The following is a 12,982-nucleotide window of genomic DNA, read 5'->3' as shown; positions in this document are numbered from 1 at the left end:
CATGTATTGGTACTTAAGTCACCTTGATTATGAAAGAAGGTTTGAATTCCCTAAATAAGTATATATGGTTATGGTATTCTCTGGTTCATGCAGCTATATGCACAGGGGCCTTTCCAACTAAGGGAGAGATGGGCCCATATTGCCTGTAGGTGCCTTATATTATGATAGTTATGCTCCACAGCCTAGGTTAATAATTTCATTGTTCATGCTAATCTTGTCTTTACCCTAGCATAGTATATATGTATATATAAATTACATTGGTTATGTACATTTGATCATTGGTTTTAAATTGCTAGCATTATTTTATCTTATCATTTAGTTACATGCTAGCGCTCCAACTGCTAACCATATTCGATGTTGTATCCCCATACGATATATGTGTTGGTCATACTATTAACCCTTCTGATCAGTGACTTGGATACGGGGATCGCTTGGGTTTTACTTGAAGTGGTGAACTTCCATAATTTGGAAGGCTCCATTTATTAATTCAAGTTTCTTTTGTATTTACTGGTTCAGACTTGTATATTGGTTTTGGCTATGGTCGGGGACATGTCCCGACTTGATAATCTTGTTTTATTTTAGAGGCTTTGTATAGACAAACTGTGAACTTGGGTATGTTATAGAATAATTCTGGATTTGGTTATTGTTTTAAAGTTTGTTGATTAGTTGGGTTGGGATTAGGGGTGATCTCCAATTCTTGTTTTTCTTGGGACGACTATTATGACAAAGCCCAGGTTTGGGTCCTATCAATTTTGTATCAGATCCTAGGTTCATGGTCAATTAGGTATCCATAAAGCAATGCCAAGTAGAGTCTCTTTAATGGTTGTGCAGCACCCACACTTATACGAATAGAGGCTATGAGACATATAGAAATATTTCACTTTCTTATGGTCTTATTTTGGATATAGAGTCTAAGGTCTAGGATTGTTTTGATTTCTGTTCACTCGTCTTTCAAATCATGTCTTCAAGAAGATCTGATATTCATTCAAACTCTTCTATCCTGTCTAGGGATAATGCTGATAGGACACACTGTACTTCTGGAGTCCAAACCCGGTCAAGGACCACTGCATTTGACTATCCTCGTGGGGTTCCACCGATCCCCACTTGTCCTACTCTTGAGGACTACACTCATACTCAGTCTTCATAAAGAGAGGCTACTGATGTTGAGTTTTGTCGCTCTATTACCCTATTTACTTAGTTAGTAGCTTCTCAGTCTGAGCGGTGGTATTCCTATTACTCTATCTTCTAAGGCCACAAGGGTTGTCCAGTTCATGAGGTTGTATTCTCTTATCTTTATTGGTACTAATGTTGAGGAGGATCCTCAAAGTTTCATTAATAAAATGGAGAAGGTCTTTTGGATTATGTATGTTTCAGAGTTTAAGGTATTGAGTTTGTTGCCTATCAATTTAAAAATATGGCATACTAGTAGTACGAGGAGTAGGAATAGTTGAGGGGCAAGGATTTGGGTTCTGCCTTGTGGGTGGATTTCTCTGGTGCATTTCTGGAGAGAAATTTGGGTTCTGCCTTGTGGGTGGATTTCTCTAGTGCATTTCTGGACCACTTTTTTCCACAGGAGTTATAGAAAGCAAAAGCGAAAGAGTTTTTGAATCTAAGGTAAGGTAGGATATGTATCAAGGTGTATGTCTTTAAATTTCATCATTTTTTCAGGTATGCACCTAAGTTGGTCCCTAGCATGAGAGCTAGAATGTGTAAGTTTGCTTTAGTATTATCTCATGAGTTGATCCATGAGAGTAAGGCTACTTTGTTGATTAAAGGCATGGATATATCCAGATTGGTTATGTATATACAGCAGGTAGAGAAAGAGAAGAGGAAACAAGCTAAGTTTAGTAAGAGGTAGGGGAAGAAATTTTGGCCTTCTAATCAAAGTGGTAGAGATGGTGGTAAGTGGCAAAAGAAGAAGTAGATGAGTTCTAGTTCTTTATCCATGGCTAGTGCTCCTTACTAGAAGTCATTGTGTGATCATTGGTCTCATCATGATGGTGGGTTATGGGCATAAGGTGCCCAATCTCAAGCTAGTGGGGCTTAGTCAGATCTATCCCACCCTCTTTGTAGATTTTATGGGCGATCGCACTGTGTGTTCTATGAGGAAGGGAAGAATAGATGTTTTTAATGCGGTGAAATTGGTCATATGTAGCATGATTATCATTATAAAATGGCTTCTAGGGATAACAAGGTTCCAAATGGCTCTTTATCTGCCCCTGTATCAAAAGGTGCAGCTTCTACATCAGTTTTTACTTCTGGTACCGGCGCTGGACAAAATCAATTACATGGTCTTGTATCTCGTAAAGAATTTGAGGCATCCCCCAGTGTTTTTACTGGTATGTTTAAACTATTCTCCTGTGACAAGTATTATTTACTTGGTCCAGGGTCCACTCTTTCTTATGTGACCCTATTTATGGCTGTGCATTTTAGTTTTGATCTTGAATTTATTTTTGATCCTTTTTCTTATCTACATCGATTGGTGACTCTATTATTGGTAAAAGAGTCTATAGGGGTGTATGGTATCTGTTATTGGTAGATAAACTCTTATGGATTTGATAGAGTTGGATATGGTTGACTCTGATGTCATATTGAGCATGGAATGGTTACACACGTGCTATACTTCTTTAGATTGTCAAACATGTAAGGTCATGTTTAAATTCCCTAATTGTTGACACCTAATTTTTGTCCTCCATAATTCAATTTAATTGTGAGTTTCTTCGATTTTCAAATAAAATCACAACAATTATTTTTTCCAAATAAATGCATTTTAAAATAGGTATTTGGGCTAAATTTATCATTTAAGTGATAATTATATATTTTCGTATTTGCATTTACGAGATTGTATAAATGATGTTATTGAAATGAACATTTTCATCAAAGTTGGACTTTAAATTAAGGATTATTTGAAAAATAAATTTAAATAATTAAATCTTGATTTAAATATAATTTATTCTTACAAATAATTTATTTGGAGAAATACTTGTTTGGTTTTATTAAACGAAGAAGCTCGAGATTTAACAAGGGATTAATTTGCATCTAATTTCAATTGAATTTAATCAATCTATTTAAATTTGGACCTTAATTGAAATCAATTTGGCCATAATTTCAATGCAATTGGTTGATTGAGTTTAATTAGGCTAAATTTTAAATGAAATGGCCTAAAGTCTTATTCTTTTTGACTATTTAATAAATAACCTAACCTATCCATATCCTAATTTAATTGAGGGTTATTTTAAATTAATCCCCAATTTCTTGAGGCCCAACATGCACTCCAACCCATTAAAACCCACCTAACCCTCTCAACAGCCCAATACACACCACCTGAGACCTAGTCTGGCCCAATTCCCTTTATCCCTTATTTCATTCTTCTTCAAACCAACAAAAAACCAAAAACAACAATGGACGCGTACAAGAAGAAGCAAAAATCCCACAACTTCATCAACCCTTCCTGAACTGACCCGTAACCTGCACATCCTTAGCCCTTACCACGCGTCCCACGTAAACTCATTCGTGAAAGCCTAGAAGCTTCCGAAAATTGGTGAGTTGGCTTCTCCAACGAATCAATTCCGTAAATCTCGGGCACCATGGTATAAATTTATACCTATCTGGATGATTTTCATTGGTTTGGGGTATATTTTGATTTACTCAATTTATTATTGGTCCACCCATTTCGATTTAAGAAGAAAAATCCAAAAGGGAGTACCATTTTTGTGGATGAAAACAAAACTAAAAGAAAGGGGGAATGGAAATTTTGAATTTCAAAATCTCCTTCAAAAATCTCTGATTGAACCCCTAATTCGTCTTCTATATAAACACCCTTGGTGTCACAGTTTAGGGGGTCAGAAAAATTAAAGGTTGGAGGAGGGTTAGAAACCTTAGGGTTTGAAAATTGTTTGAAGAAATTAGGTCGAGAATTTTTCTTTTGGTTTCGAGATTTTTTGTTCTAGGGTTCTGAATTGGGGAATTTTTTCTTTTCTTTCCCTCCTAGGTTCTCTATGAGGAGTTCTCCTAAAAGATGATAAGGGAGAAAATTTCAGGGCTCGAAGGAGGAGGGTTTGAAACTTCTAGGGTGTAAAAATCTAAGGAGAGATGAATTTTTTTTGCTGTTTAGGGATCTTCTTGATTCTTTCTTTCTCTTTTGGAGTTGGAAATTCTTTGGGAAAAATTCTAAGTGGTGGTGGTTGTGATTTTGACAAAAGTTTGAGTCCCGTTTGCTGCCACGAAACAGGTAACTCCCCGATCCATCGAATTTCGTTCATTTCTGCTTCATCTCAATCTTCTCTAGTTATAAGTTTTATAGCTATACTGCTTGCTGGGTTGTCTGTTGTTGGATGTTTTGAAGACTATAGGTTGTTGTCTTACCAAAAAAAAACATTATTGATTGATTTTTGATCGAATACTCTCACGTTTGTGTAACCACTTAAGGTTTGTGTAGCTAACCTTGTTAAAGTGTCGTGACTTAATAGTCTTCAGGTGGATAATATGTGGTTTTAGCTGACTTTATGTCAAATTTCATGTTTTGATTATTTTCATTTTTGGATTGATGGTTTTCGGTTGTAGCTGACTTTACAGTAAAGTGGCATGTTTTGACGGTTTTCGGGCTGAAGGTATATTGTTATAGTTGATTCCTATGTTAAAGTTTGGTGTTTGGCTAGTTTCAATTCAATGGTGCCTTGGTTTTGTAGTTGAGGATTTTTGCTTTGATCTTATTCATTAGTTCGAACTAAGGATGTTTTGTACGTATTTGACGTCATATTATTTGTCGTCATTAGTTGATGTTGTTGAACTGGTAGTGTCATTAATCGGACTTTCTCTTGAGTCTTTAGCTTGTTCTATGACAAAGAACACGAGGATATTTCTAATAAAAGTAGTGAATCCCATGATTCCTTGATGTTCATTTTGACTGTTACACTCATTTTGAGTTTGTCAAAAGAGTATGAGGTTGATATTTGTGCCTATCCATCTCCCTTTTGGCTTTATTTTTTCTCTTGAACTCATTGCCAATATGTGGTCGGGATAGGGAGATGGATGCGCTAGTTGTGAATTTGGAGTAAGACTCTTCAAAGAAAATAGTCCAATTTGGTTTATACGTCCACCTCGCTTCTTTTCGTGTTCACTCTGTCTCTTGACTAGGACGCGGGGGCGGGGGGGGGGGGGGAGCTATGTTTATGTACTCGATCCCCAAAACAATTTGCACATAATTTTCTCTTCATCTCTACTAACTTGTTAACATCACATAGTCTTGGTATGGATCGGTTTATCTGAAGTGAATGGCTGCATTCCGATTTTAGTATTGGGAAAGTTAATAGTTTCTTGGTTCAAGTGAGAATTTGCTTGCTTCCATTGTTTGGTTTGTCTTGTATATTGTTTGACGTAAAAGAATAGAGTTAAAACAAATTTGTCTTAGTTCATTTGTAGTGTAAATTTATCTTTTTTTGACCTTCAGCTCTTCGGTCTTGTATTACGGTTAAACACTTTGATGGGTAGTTGATGAAATTTCCTTAGCCTCCATGTGTTTCTTTTCATTGATAAGTTTGTGAAGTTGTATGTTTGTCACAAAGGGAATTGGTTGGGGTTTACTACTAACGTACGATCCTCTAATAAGTATTGCAACATTTAATAGCATAGAAGAAAAAACCAACATCATATCCTACTCTCAATTAAATAACTAATAAATTAGGTCAAGAAGAGTGCCTTTTCTTTTACTGGAATCCTTTCATCCATATACACGCCTCCATGCAAAGCCACTAGGGTGTAATATATAGTGCTCCCTTCAATATTTATGTTAAAAATTTAAAATCATTAGATATGAGTGTTTGTTCAGTGAGCTTGCACCTAAGCTTTCATTTTATGCTCGGGTATGGGTTAGTGATTTAAGAATTTCCTTTGTTGTCAGAATAATTTGTTTCTATGAACATATATTAATTCCTATACTTTTCTTTTCTTCGCATGAATACGCCCTGGAGTTCAAGCGTACTCATTCCCCTTACATTTCTTAATGGGCCAGTGAGGCCCATCATCATTGAGTCAAGCCCAAAGTTCTAAGCTCAAAAGTGATCCTATGGCACATAAATGCGTGGAGTTGGAAAAGAAGAATAAATTAAAGTCCCATTCTTGAAGTGGCGATGAGACCTGTGTCTCCTTTATATTTATTTATTTGTCATTGTTACTTATTTTTTGTCTTATTTATTCCTTCAATTATTTATTTGGGTCTCGAAGCCAAAGTTGTATCTTAATACAGGTGGAGCAATACTCGAGCCAAAAGCTCGAAAGCTAGACTAGGGCATGTGAAATGGGTCGAAGGCCCAATTAGACTAGGATAGGTTTTCTTGGTTTGGACCAATGGCCTAAATCCCTCATTTCCTTCCCTTCCCCTCTTCTTTATGATTGTTTGCCTTATGTGTTTTGCGAACCTAGTTAAATCCTTAGTTAAGTCGCTAAAAAACTGATTTTGTATAAACACAAAAATATTGCTAAAATCGGTTTTCTTTTCAAAAATCAACTTCTCAAAGTTAATTAAATACGTTTTCAAACAGTCCGAATAATCGCAAGTTAGCGGACGTTTTAGGTGCCTAACACCTTCCTAAAACGTTAATAGGGACCACTCATCTTGAATCTCTGACTTAAAATGATTTTCCTATTTTGAATCGTTTCAAGTAACTTTTATAAGGGTTTCTTAATTACTTTTCAAAATTAAGTGGTGACTTTCATAAGTCAAAATTTCTCTGCAAAACAGAAATGGTGGCTCTGCTGGGGAATTTAATTAGGCTCTAACCAAATATTTTATTTCGTCTTTGATTAACTGTTTATGTGTTTATGTGTTTCGATTATGTAAAGTTTAATTATCGCATCTTATGGCATTTCCTGCATCTTATAGACTATTTTAGGGTTTTGGGGATGTCCCAGCCCTTGTTGTTCAATTCCAAAATGTGTTGGAAATATGAATAGCTTATCAGCACGTGAGTCATCTGACATTGTTCATATTTTTAAACTCAATTTGTCCGCTTAAGAACCAGTGTCCAAGCCCACTTTAGACGCCGAGGATAGAACGAAATCAAAACCCTATTTTAGGCATATGCCTAGGACGACCCAATATCGAGCGGGGTATGGGGCCCATTAGAATACCTGCCCTACGTCTATTGACCCTGAGTCAATTATATACGAACCATATTTAAGTGTTGAAGAAAATGTATGCCTGTCTAATTTAATCCATTATCCTTTGGGGGTCGGGAAAAAGCTTGATTTACTTACTTTCGTGAGAAGAATTGAAGCAAGTTAAGCAAGAAATTGATCGATTTGGGAGGTTGCATCTAAGGCACAATTTTAGCGTCGAAGGATGTCACCAATATGAGAAGTGGACAATGCTAAGAAGGCAAAGACAGACGAATGAGCCTCCAGTAGCTAGTTTTCTATTTCCCCTGCACGGGAACTTATCCCTTTTCATGTTATTTTCCTTTTTCCCCAAAGATTGTATCCCTCTTTTGTTATCTTTTGTACTCATTTATGCCCGTTTTGTGTCTATATAAGTTGGGGGGGGGGGGGAATGGATTGGCTTTAGGGAAGGAAATACTTTCTTCAAAAATCGTTAGGCTTGAACCCTTGGCTCAAAAACGGTCACCCCAGTTAGGATACACATTATTATAATGTTTTGTGTGCTTGTGGTGTTTGTTTGGATCAAAGGCAAGTTTATCCACTATGCTCCTATGGATGAATTTGTCAAGGACTCAAACAATTCTATATGGTTATTTTCTTTCAAATATTTTGTATTACTTATCACATATGAAAACTAACACATCTGCCTTTAAGCTGTTTTACTTTACAGATAATAGAAATTACTCCATGTTGATATAAGATGGCAGAACATTCCCACTTCACCCGATCGAAAGCGTACAAAATCCCATCCTCGGACCATCATTCAAAAATGATAGGAAATGATGAAGAAAGTGCACTGGCTATCTGGGATAATCTAATAGCGGAACAGAATGAGATGATTGCGGAACTTGCAAGAAAATTAGAATTTCTTCAGGAGGAAATAAATCACACTCGAGAATTGGCTAACTTGTCCATCACCGTCAATGCCCCTGCTCCGGGGGGACACGGGACTCCACTCCAAATCCCTCCCCTTAGTACCTCTTTTCTCTGGGACCAACCAACTAACGTATCATCCGGCTTCGCTCCTCCATTTGTCCAAAATACTAATCGTGAAAATATTTCAGATGCCTACCATCCACAAAATCCATCCGCAACCCCACAGAACCCGTCTTCGAATCCATTCCCAAATCCTCAAAACACATTCTTAAATCAACAAAACGCATTCCTAAATCCTTAAGATTTACTCCCAAATCCACAAAATACAGCAAACCTACCTTCGAATCCACCAAATTCATTTCCAAATACACAAAATCCCTCTAATATTCCACCAAACTACTTACAAGGCCCACATAACCACCCTAATTTCCAAATTGTTCTCCCCACTTACCAACCAAATTTCTTTCATCCACAAAATCAAGCCTCCTTTCTAAATCCCCTTTAGGCCATTGTATCCCCTAACACCTATGAACCCCTTCCTAATCCCGAGTTGGACTATTATGAGGAGAAGGAGAAAGAGTGAAGGATTGAGCCTGAAAGGAATTTGCTACCTATGAAGGAAGAGATCATGAGGATCAAAGAGTCTCATGGAGCCAGGGACCACGACGGTTGGGGGTATGATGACTTATGTGTTCACTCAGGAGTAGACCTACCAGATGGGTACAAAGTCCCTAAGTTTGAAATGTTTAACGGTACCGAAAACCCAATGACCCATCTGAGAAAGTACTGTGAGCAACTGGTAGGGATAGGGAAGAACGAGGCATTATTGATGCTCCTATTCAGCCAAGGTTTAAGACGTGAAGCCTTAGATTGGTTCATGTCTCAGGAGCCAAAAAGATGGACTAGTTGGAAAGCATTGGACAAGGGTTTCCTTGATAGGTTTGCATTCAACATTGAATTAGTCCTGAACTGGTATTCAGTAGATCGAATCAAATAGAAGAGTGATGAGAGTTTTTGAGACTATGCCTTTCGTTAGAGGAAAGAAGCTGCCAAAGTGGAATAAATTATATTTGTTTTCTCTCACGCACAGGAAGGAGAATTTTATACCAGGATGGTATCCGCTATTCGAGCAACTTTCGCAGATTTAGTAAAGATTGGGGAATCATTACAGGAAGGCATACGAACAGGAAAAATTGCCAAAACCCCAACATCATTTGAATCTTCTGCATTTTCAAAGAAGAAAAGAGAGGATGCGACTGCAGTCTATACTAATTCGGTTGATAAGTTAAGGAGGAAATTCAAGCCTAGGAATACTCTTTCCTCATCATCATCATCAAGTTTTCAGCCTGTATTCTACGCTCAACCCCAGTGCCATGTTCCACAGCCAAATTATCAGCCTCATACGTAAGCTACTTTTCCAAATAACTAAATAAACGTCCAAACATCTCAAAATTATCATCAAGAATCTCCTCCCATAAATCAGAAGCATTATAACCCTCCATGTCCAAAATTCGAAAAAAAAAACTCCCCAAAACTTCACGCCACTAGCTGAAAGTCATACCTAGATTTTCGGAAGATTAATAAAAGCTGGTTATTTACAATCGATCCAGTCAAAGCCTATCGATCCCAACTCCCAGTTTTATCATCCCGATCAAAATTGTGCCTATCATTCAGGAGAAACAGGGCATAGTACTGAGGACTGTATTAACTTGAAACATAAGATCCAAGATTTGATCGATCAGAAGGTCATCACCTTCAGTCGTCAACACCAAATGTTAATAGTAATTTGTTTCCTAACCATGGGGGGCCTACAGTTAACATGGTTGAAATAAAGAGTGAATGGGCGTCTAGCAAGGCCATCGCTAAGGTAAATTCAGAAGGACTCAAAAGAATAGAAGAGGTGGAGAAGATAGAGAAAGTTGCGGCCGCCTTAAGTAAGAATTTGGAAGGAATTATCAAGCCTGTTATGGTCCCAAAAAAAGCTTTTAAGCATGGAATAGAGTACCAACCAAGAAAGGAAGATGAGATCGAATATAATTCAAAGGAGAGTCCGTCTAAACCATTGCCACTCCTGCACCAATCATTTCCCGTGCATGAGATGTCAAATGATGATGGCCTTGGGGATGGGATAGAAAATCTATTCGAGGGATGCAATGCTATACCAGAAGATTTTCCAAAGTCTGACGAAGTGAACAAGATTGCACTAGGGGAAGCCTTGCCAAACTGGACTTCCACTCCACTCATAACCCGTCCCCTATCATGGTAGATGAAAGGGCGATTACTAATGGTTTTTAAAATTGGTGATGATCTGGGGGAGGGCCCGCGATCCACCCTTTACATCATAAATTTCCTTTTTGTATTTTTACTACTTTTAAAAAGGCATGGGCCTACACTCGTGTGGGTCATGATCCATAGTTTTTATTTATTTTCAAAAAGCCCTCCCTTTATTTAAGAAGTTATCTTTTAAATATGATTATCTAGCATGGTTTATTTTGCTAGCAATAATTTAAAAACCTGCTAATGTCATATCATGTCAAGGGTTAGACGAACAAGACTAAGGAAATAATGATGAACAAAAAAGGTGATGAAGAGCAGTTATTAGTAGATACAGAGGAATATGAAAATCAAAAGAAGCCCAACCTGGAGGAGCCCTAATCCTACCTGAGATGGATGGTGAAGAGTTGACCAAACCAATCAATTCTAATGCGGTAAAGATATATCATGCTTGAAAGATGTTATAGTTTTTATTTCTTGGCTTATTTGTAATTACCTTTATAATAGTATCAATTTTATGATGTGTAATCGCCTAGAATCCTTTCCCTTTATGTACGAATTACGTTTGACCTGAATTCCCAAGAAAAGGATACGTAGGTGGCCTATTCGGCTTCGGTCAACCCCTTAGGATAACTTATCCTTTTCTATTATGTATGAACTACGTGGTGACCTGAATTCCCAATAAAAGTGATACGTAGGCGGTCTATGTCATCTTTGATCAACCCATTAATTTCTTTTGAATATCCCTAGCATAGGCCTGAACTACGTTTGACCAGATTCCTACTTCAACGGGATATGTAGGCGCCCCAACGGCTCGGTCATATAACCCTAGGAAATGAAAATTAGGGCAGAATTTTCGAGAAGGAATCTCAAAAATTCACAAGAGAAGATCGACATCCAACAAAGAGAATGAAGATCAGCAAGACTTCGGATCCACTTAGATTGGTATTATCTCTAACAAGTTTAAACTAGGTAAGAAATTTTGAGGAGGACCTCTAAATTTTCACCAAATGTCGAAACATATTCCAAATTACCCATATCCAGAGGCTAAAGTCAAGCTTTGGAAGCCACCAACTGTAACAAAGTCTGGGTAGACTCAATTTTTGGCTATGATAGAACTACTTGAAGAAACCTTCCAACAATGATCATGAGTTTTGGAGACCATCAGTCGAATATAGTCAAAACCACGAGGAAGACGTTCGTTGAACTAGTACATGACATGACTGGCAGAGATGTTCTAAAGTTTTACAGAAGTTTTCAAAATTATTTTTCAAAAATTTAAGACTATTTTTCAAAAATCTTATGACTCACTTATTTACTATTTGCCTAGACATCATTTGGGATGGAGTGTCAGGGTGGAAGTCCCGACATGGTGGAATGCCCAAGAGATAGCAAGGAGCAAATCAAGGATCGAAGGAGGTCAACACAGAGTAATTTCATTCAAACTAATCATTTTTCAGTTTTCAGGGTTCAATATACAAAATGAGGGTCTCGTTCAAAAATTCCCGAGCAAAATGGGAGCCACAACATAGCATTAATACCCAAGAATGGTATTTTAGGGTACCCCTAAAAATATGTTTAACGCCCATTTATTGAGGAACTTTTGATTTGTCCATCTCATTTCTTGAGATCGTAGGCGACAATAAAAGCTCTTTGTCTTCTTTACACATATTGTATTTAGAAGTTTCCTAAAAATAGTCGCTAGTAAAAGCGACTTTGTGTCTACTAATCATCTACCTTGAGTACAGGTGCATGTAGAAAGTAGGACGCTGACAAATGAGGTCAGGGCTACTGCATACTATCGCCATAAGGGCTATTGCATATCACCGCCATAATGGCTATTGGATATCATCGCCATAATAGCTATTGCATATCATAACCATAAGGGCTATTGTATATCATCGCCATAATGGCTATTGCATATCATCTTCACAATAGTTGTTGCATATCATCGCCACAATGATTGTTGCATATCATCGCCACAATGGCTATTGCATATCTTCACCACAACGGCTATTGCATATCATTGCCGAGAGGGCTATTTCATATCATTGCCTAGAGGGCCATTACATATCATTTTTGAGATGGCCATTGTATATCATTGTTGAGAAGGCCATTGCATATCATCGCTAAGAGGGCCATTGCATATCATTGCCAAGAGGGCCATTTCATATCATTGCCGCAAGGTCCATTACATATCATTGCTGAAAGGTCCATTACATATCATTGCTGAAAGGGCCATTATATATTATTGCCGAAAGGGCCATTTGATATTATTGTCGCAAGGTCCATTACATATCATTGCCGCATGGTCTATCATATATTATTTATACATGGGCCATTGAATATCATTGCCAAGAGGTCCATCTCATACCATCACCCAAGAAGGCTATTCATATATCTGTTGACACGCTAGACACAGTGCTGGTGTCGAGGATATCATCATCATTCAATATATCTGTCGACACGCTAGACACAACGCTGGTGTAGAGAATATCCTTAGCATTCAATATATCTGTTGACATAAGACATAATACTGGCATCAAGGATGTCATCATATTTTTATGAATCAACATCTGAATACATTAAGAGCACACGATTTGGAGGGACGCCTTCAGGTCGCTATCTAAGGATGAATTATATATAAGATTTCTTAGTAATTGACAATTTGAAGGTC

The 12,982-nt window shown here is 37.5% G+C and overlaps 1 long non-coding RNA gene across 1 annotated transcript; it reads left to right on the top strand.

Annotated features, from left to right (window-relative positions):
• Positions 1 to 3,560: 3,560 nt before the first annotated feature.
• On the top strand, positions 3,561 to 11,031 carry LOC107877188. The gene is made up of 2 exons (XR_001676233.2): positions 3,561 to 4,231; positions 10,570 to 11,031. It is a non-coding gene; the product is annotated as an uncharacterized LOC107877188 (long non-coding RNA).
• Positions 11,032 to 12,982: the final 1,951 nt, after the last annotated feature.

This window comes from Capsicum annuum, chromosome 1, assembly GCF_002878395.1.
Source record: "Capsicum annuum cultivar UCD-10X-F1 chromosome 1, UCD10Xv1.1, whole genome shotgun sequence".
Classification (NCBI taxonomy): Eukaryota; Viridiplantae; Streptophyta; class Magnoliopsida; order Solanales; family Solanaceae; genus Capsicum; species Capsicum annuum.
The sequence above is the reverse complement of the archived record's forward strand: the minus strand, read 5'-3'. Positions and strand labels throughout refer to the sequence as shown.